The sequence below is a fragment of the Pantherophis guttatus genome, chromosome 4 (genome assembly GCF_059756535.1).
Source record: "Pantherophis guttatus breed Tessera chromosome 4, ASM5975653v1, whole genome shotgun sequence".
In the NCBI taxonomy this organism is placed as follows: domain Eukaryota; kingdom Metazoa; phylum Chordata; class Lepidosauria; order Squamata; family Colubridae; genus Pantherophis; species Pantherophis guttatus.
In genome coordinates this window covers 8,533,732-8,541,103 of record NC_142066.1, presented here as the reverse complement: position 1 = coordinate 8,541,103, position 7,372 = coordinate 8,533,732, and positions in this window count along the sequence as shown.

Below are 7,372 nucleotides of genomic sequence, written 5' to 3'. Positions count from 1 at the left end.
GATGTCATTTCCACACCACAAAGAGTATGTTTAATGTTATGTTTTATTACAATTTATTATAAATAGATAGCTAAATAGCTAAGTAGCTAGATATCCAGATATCCATAAAGGAAGGGTGGAGGGAGAGAAATAGATAAAGCAAGATAGAGAGATGGATGGATGGATGGATGGATGGATGGATGGATGGATGGACGGATGGACAGACAGACAGACTGATTGATTCTATGGACAGGACAAGTAGCCGAAATTATAATGAAAGTGCAACCCTAATTCAGATAGAAACTAGTTACTCTGCAAGTAATGCTTCCCCTGTTCTCATAAGTGGTGGCATGATGTCCCAAATAGTTTACCAGTTTTAGAAATTAAAATTTAAGGAACATCCTTGAATAACACCTTATGACATATATTGTAGCAAGTTCTTTTTTATCTATCTATTTAAGAGAATTTATATGGTCCCACACTCACTATCAGTGTCTCTGAGCTGCTTAAAAAATATACAAGGAATAAAAACACACCGCTGGGGATAGCAATCAATTGGTTGAGCCACTTTATAGGTTCCAACCCCTTCTGAGTTCCACAGGCCTATTGACAAAACCAGGTGCTCAGGGCTTTAAAAAAGAGGGACCAATCTAATCTCAGCATGGATGATGTTCCAGAGGGAGGGAGCCATCACAAAGTAGACACTTCTTCTGTGTCTCACCAGATGTCCTGACTTAAGAGAGAGGACACACAACTATCCCTGCCCCCTGCCTCCACTGGATCACATGGATGTGATCAGGAGGAGACAGGTCTTCAAATAACCTGGTTCCAAGCAATGTTTAAAGGTGACAACCAGCACCTTGAATTGTACCCAAAAGCAAATTGTCAGCCAATAAAACTACCACAGGAAAGGTGACACAACTGAGTCTGCACAAAACCATACGGGTGGCTGATTTGGAAACAATTGGAGCTTATGGATACTTTGAAAGGACAGCCCCATGTAGAGTCCCTGTTAGAGAAAATTTATTTCTCTATAGCTGTGCCTATTAATGGATTTTGGAATGGGCAGATTGTTACAGATGAAAATACCTAACCTGATATCTGTAAATATGTGTGCTTGTTTATATGTCATTGTGTGATGTCATTGTGTCACTTACCATTGGTTAGTACTTACCATTAGCCCCGCCTTCTCTGTATATAAGTTCTTGCTCCTCCCAGATTAGTGCCTGTCTAATTGTGTTCCTGAGGAAGAAAAGAAATAAATATTACTATTACAAGAAAGCCTACAGTCTCTTATATATGGGCCTAACCAGGATAACCAAACTAGCAACAAATTGGTAGCAAGAGGATGGTTTGGTAGGCCCAACCGAACATAAAGATGCAAGACTCACATAACGACAAAAGAAGACCTGCCACCAGATACATAACGAAAAGAATGGCAGCTCAACTAACTCCTGACAAATATACACCACTTGAAAATATTAAGAAACAAACGCAATTACAAGAAAATGAACTGCTAACACCAAACAAAGAAGATGAGGTAAAAAGTAAAATACTAGAATTAATAGAAACAACTACAGCTGAAACAAATCTGCTTGTGAAAATCCGCAGCATAATAAACGACCACGGAACAGCAGCAGATAACGAAAATAACAAACAAGAAAACTGCAAGGTAAGAAATTCAACCCCTGACTTCAAAAATGACACCAAAGATGGCGACAGCTTCCCGCCTTTTTCATGGCAGCCATCTTACCCACCTAATACCTCTAAAATGCCTGACCAATTACTAAAAGAATTCCAAACCTCAAACTACGAAATAAAAAACAAAACCTACCAAGAAGATGATTACCCGAGTCCAAAAACAAATAAAAAACAATTATTTAAACAAAACAAAGCTCAACCTACTGAAGTAGAAATAGACAATGCTATACAGGTGCTAACTGCAGCACTCGGGACTAAACTAACAATACCAAACAAACAACCAGAAAATGAAATAGAAAATTCTAAACTACCATCTACCAAAGGCCAAAAAGAAATAGACTGTCTAAAGAAAGGCCTAGCCACCCGAAGAAAGACAAGCTGGCAATCATACTTACCTACTGAAGAGCAGCTCCCTGAACAACCCGGCTCCATTGGCAATGGCGGCCCGCCTCAAGCTCCACTTACTGACGACCTCAGAGAAGACTCCCCGATGAGCAGAGCAGCACCCCAGGCATTCTTCAGTCACCAGAGGCCCTCCGGAAACAAAGCAGAGCAACAGAAGGCCGTCTGGGACTTCACCCCAGGAGCTGCAGACACAGGAACCTCCCTCATCGACTGCTGGAGAAAAATGAGGACTGAGCATGCCCAGAACGAGCCTGCAAAGAAAGAAGAAGGAAACATAAATACAAGTCAGTGCAACATAGAGATAAGTAAATACAGACATACATCTACCATACCCAGGCCTTATTGTGAGTATGCTAAGGTCTTAAATCATGGACAGCTACTAAACATGAATAACACCTCACTACACTCAGGGACAATACCTCCAGACTTTATAAAATTGAAATTAGATGGAAGCAACTTAATGGAATGGGATCAGTGTTTACAGATTGTATATATGAAAGAAAATGTTTTATTTTTTATTGATAACCCACCAAATAAGCCTTGGACCTATGAAATAGACTGCCTCCACCACAAAGCATACTATATGTTAATTGTTTCTATTTCCCCAAGTATACTCCCCAGTATAGAGCATAATTTAACTGTATTTGAAGTATATCAAAAATTATTCAGACTGTTCTATAGCAAAAATGTAGCCACTACCACAAAAATCTCTAGGGAATTCTATTCTGCCAAACTAAAACATGATACATCCATGAGTGAGCATATCTTGAATTTAAACGCTGTAAGAGCAGACCTTATTCAAAGGGGAGAAACCATTTCTGACAACACCATGAAAAGCATTATAATTAACTCACTAGATCACAGCTGGGATAACTACATTACACTAATAGATAACCTAAGTATAGAGCAAATTACTTTAGAAAACCTTACCAATAAGCTTATTACTGAAGATAGACTTAGAAGAGAGCGATATACACAACAAAGAGAAGGTAGAAATCAAAGAAGGACTGATTTCAGGGCCAGAGACAGATACCCACATGAATGTCTCACATGTGGATCTGAAAGACATCAGAGTAGAGACTGTCCCAAGAATATAGGATACAGTGACTCATATAAACACAAGGATAGAAGAATACACTTTTTAGACAGAACCTCCCCAGATTACAGGTATAAGAGAAGAGAATCACCACACTCTAGAGAAAGACAAACATACAGAAATAACCCTAGAAAAAATAAGAAAGGATCACTATATGGAATAAGAAATAATAACACTTTGATATCTGATTCACTCAACACCTGGCTCATAGATTCAGGAGCCACATGCCATACAACTCATAATAGAGAAATATTAAGTAACTTCACTGAAAAGAAATATTATATTAAAGTAGCAAACCAAAATAGAGTCCTAGTGAGAGGAATAGGAGACACGCATATAAAAGGTATAGGAAAAATAGAGGGGGTACTATTTGTGCCCGAAATTCCAAATAACATATTGGCAACCCTAAAGTTAAGCATAGACAATGCAATAGAAACCACTTTCAGAGGTGGAAAGGTATTCATGACTAAGAACAACAGAAACATAGGTAAACTATTTACAAATGATGGACTAACATACCTACTGCCACAAGATAACGAACTAGTCTATGCAAACTATCAATTAAGAAACAAAAAACCAAATTCAGATAGCCATGATGAAAATAATGATAAGAATGCATCAAACACTGATACTAATATGTCTGAAAATTTAAACAATGGAAAACCTATTCACGATAATTGTAGTCACTTACTCCACAGAAAGCTAGGACACGCGAGCTTTCCAGTCATACGAAAAATGTTAGAGTGTTCCGAAGATTTAAAAATAAAGAACTGTAAAAATTACTTAGAATGCTCTGTATGCAATTCTTCCAAAATTAAAAACAAGCCAAAACCCAAAAAAGCCACCCGCACCACACAATCAACCTTTCAACTAATTCATATGGATGTAGTAGGCCCATTAAAACCTTCAATTAAATACAAAAAAAGATACTTCCTGACCATAGTCGATGACTATAGTAGATTTGGTTTTGTATACACCCTTAACCACAAAAGTGAGGTTTTCAAAAAATTTAAGGAGTTCTTTAAAATGGTAGAAACACAATACAATACCAAAATCAAACAAATAATGACTGACAGGGGGTCGGAATTCCTATCCAACGAATTTTCAACTTGGCTAAAATCACAAGGAATATTGCACTTTAAATCTTGTCCATTTTCCCCATTCCAAAATGGAGTCTCTGAAAGGAAGAATGGTTTGCTACAAACCATGGTTAAATGTGTGTTAGATGATGCTGGTTTAAACCAGTCATTCTGGGCTGAAGCCCTTAATTATTCCAATTACACTATAAATCGCTTATGGTCCAGTACAATCAATAAGACCCCATACGAACTCATGTATGGAAGGAAACCAAAAATTGGGCATTTACACGTATTTGGTGTATCTGCTGATGTATATGTGCCCTCACAGTTAAGGCGCAAAGGAGAGAAAGTATCCAAAAGACTGATATTTATGGGGTACGAATCAGGAACCAAGGGATATCGCTTCATTGATAAAAATAATCACTTCATTGTATCCAGATCTGCCGTGTTTCATGAACACATGAACTGGTCAAAATTACATCTCAATGAAATTTACCCAGAATCAAAAAATATTACACACACGCACGCAAAACATCACACATCAGATACGAACCCCAAATCCACATCTACTAACAGAATCAAATGCCCAGTAATAGTTAATGATGAATGGAAAAAAGGACACCCCACTTTGAAAGTAGATCAATTAACCGAAAAAGAAGCTAAGTATATGCATAGCGATGAACATCCCCAGAATAGGCCCATTAGATCCAATAGGGGCATAATTCCTAAAAGATTAGATGATTACGTACTGTCTATCCAAGCTAAACACCTGACTCCTAACACATATGATGACATACTTAAGCTACCCCTAGAAGAAAAAAGTAAGTGGGAGGAAGCAATGAAAAAAGAGATGGACAGTTTGAGAGAACTAAATGTATATACACCAACAGACCTGCCCACTGAGAAATCCCCTATTGGCACTAGGTGGATCTATAAAATCAAGGAGCTAGAGGATGGTAAATTCCTATACAAAGCCAGGTTGGTGGCTCAAGGCTTTGCCCAAAGATTTCCGGATGACTATGAAGACACTTACTCCCCAACCGTTAGATCAGAAAGCGTGAAAACAGCACTAGTGTTAGCTTCTATCTTAAATCTGGAAGTATATCAATTTGACGTGCAGACAGCCTATCTGCACGCTGATCTAGATAAAGAAATTTATGTGAAAGCACCCCCAGGAAAGGATACAAAAAAGGGAGAAATTTGGCTATTAAACAAGAGCCTTTATGGACTAAAACAGTCCGGTAAGCGGTGGTATGAGTGCTTATCAAAGATACTTAAAAATATGGGTTTTGTAGCTACTTCATCTGATTTTTGTTTTTTCACAAAAAAAAATAATGATTCTATTGAATATGTTTTGATTTATGTTGATGATATATTGTATTTTGGACACGACAAAATTAAATGTGATAATTTCGCTGAACAACTAGGCAAAAATTTCAACTTAAAAATATTAGGAAAGGTAAATAAGTATCTAGGAGTCCAAATTGACAAAACAGATAAGGGGTTCAAATTATCTCAGAAAGACAAGATTATGGAACTCATACAAAAATGTAACTTAATTAATTCAAAAATTTGTGATACTCCTATGTCAACTGATTTTTATAGGAATGTGTATAATGAGTACGAACCATTCAAGGATAACACGTTATATCGATCAATTATTGGGTCCTTATTATACATATCTAATTGGACCAGGCCTGACATCACCCTTGCTGTAAATTTGTTGTCAAGACATGTAAGCAATCCTAACTCATACCACTGGGAAGGAATTAAGAGGATTCTAAAATATCTAAAGTCTAGCATTGATATGTGCTTATTCTTAGAACCATTCATTTCTGAAAAACCAACTTTGACCTGCTACGCTGATGCTGATTGGGCTACTGATTCAAAAACCAGAAAAAGTACTTCTGGATATGTTTTTCTTATAAATGGCTGTGCGGTGCACTGGTACACAGGCAAACAGAATTTAATTGCCACTTCCACAGCGGAAGCCGAATATGTTTGTTTATCCAAAGCGGTCAACAATCTAACTTGGTTCGATGACTTGTTAACCAATGTGTGGGATGAACCTGTTTATCCAATTATTATCAATGAGGACAATAAGGCAGCAATTGATATATCAGCTTCCGAAGCAATAGGTCAACGATCTCGACATATCGATATAAAATATAAACATGTAAGACAACTGTCAAGTATAGGATTTATTAAAGCTATCCATTGCAATACTAGTGAACAAATTGCTGATATCCTCACTAAGCCATTGCCAACCAAACAACATATGTATTTGACTTCCAAACTTGATGTGCATATATAATCTTAATAACCCACCATTAGTTAGGTATTTTAGAGGGGGATTTGTTACAGATGAAAATACCTAACCTGATATCTGTAAATATGTGTGCTTGTTTATATGTCATTGTGTGATGTCATTGTGTCACTTACCATTGGTTAGTACTTACCATTAGCCCCGCCTTCTCTGTATATAAGTTCTTGCTCCTCCCAGATTAGTGCCTGTCTAATTGTGTTCCTGAGGAAGAAAAGAAATAAATATTACTATTACAAGAAAGCCTACAGTCTCTTATATATGGGCCTAACCAGGATAACCAAACTAGCAACACAGATACATAAGCCAATCAGAGGGCAGCTAATAGGTTTGAATCTCCAGGGTCCTACCCTAACTGTCATAGTTAGCAGTATAAAAGGAGATTCTTGTCAGAAACTCTTTGCTCTTTGCTCTTCACTCATCTTAGCTATTTGGTCTTAGGTCTTAGGTCTTAATTCTTCTAGGATCTTCCGTCAAACAACTGTGAGCAGTTTGGAAGTCTGTTAGAAGAGCAGTTCTGGTGGTTTATAATAATATTTCTTCTGAGGAAGGATAGTCATAGATCATATAGCTTAGAGAGAATAGATATAGATATATAGCTGACAGGATAATTAATCTTAGTAACTAAGTGCTGTTTATTAATTGCATATATATTGTTATGTTTTTATTATGTAAACAAAAACATTTATTGTTAAATGATTTAAAGGCTCATTTGTTAAAGTAGAAATTCATAGAGACAAAGGTTCACGGTTCATTGATTTTATTAACCTCCACAACAGTCCAAGGTAG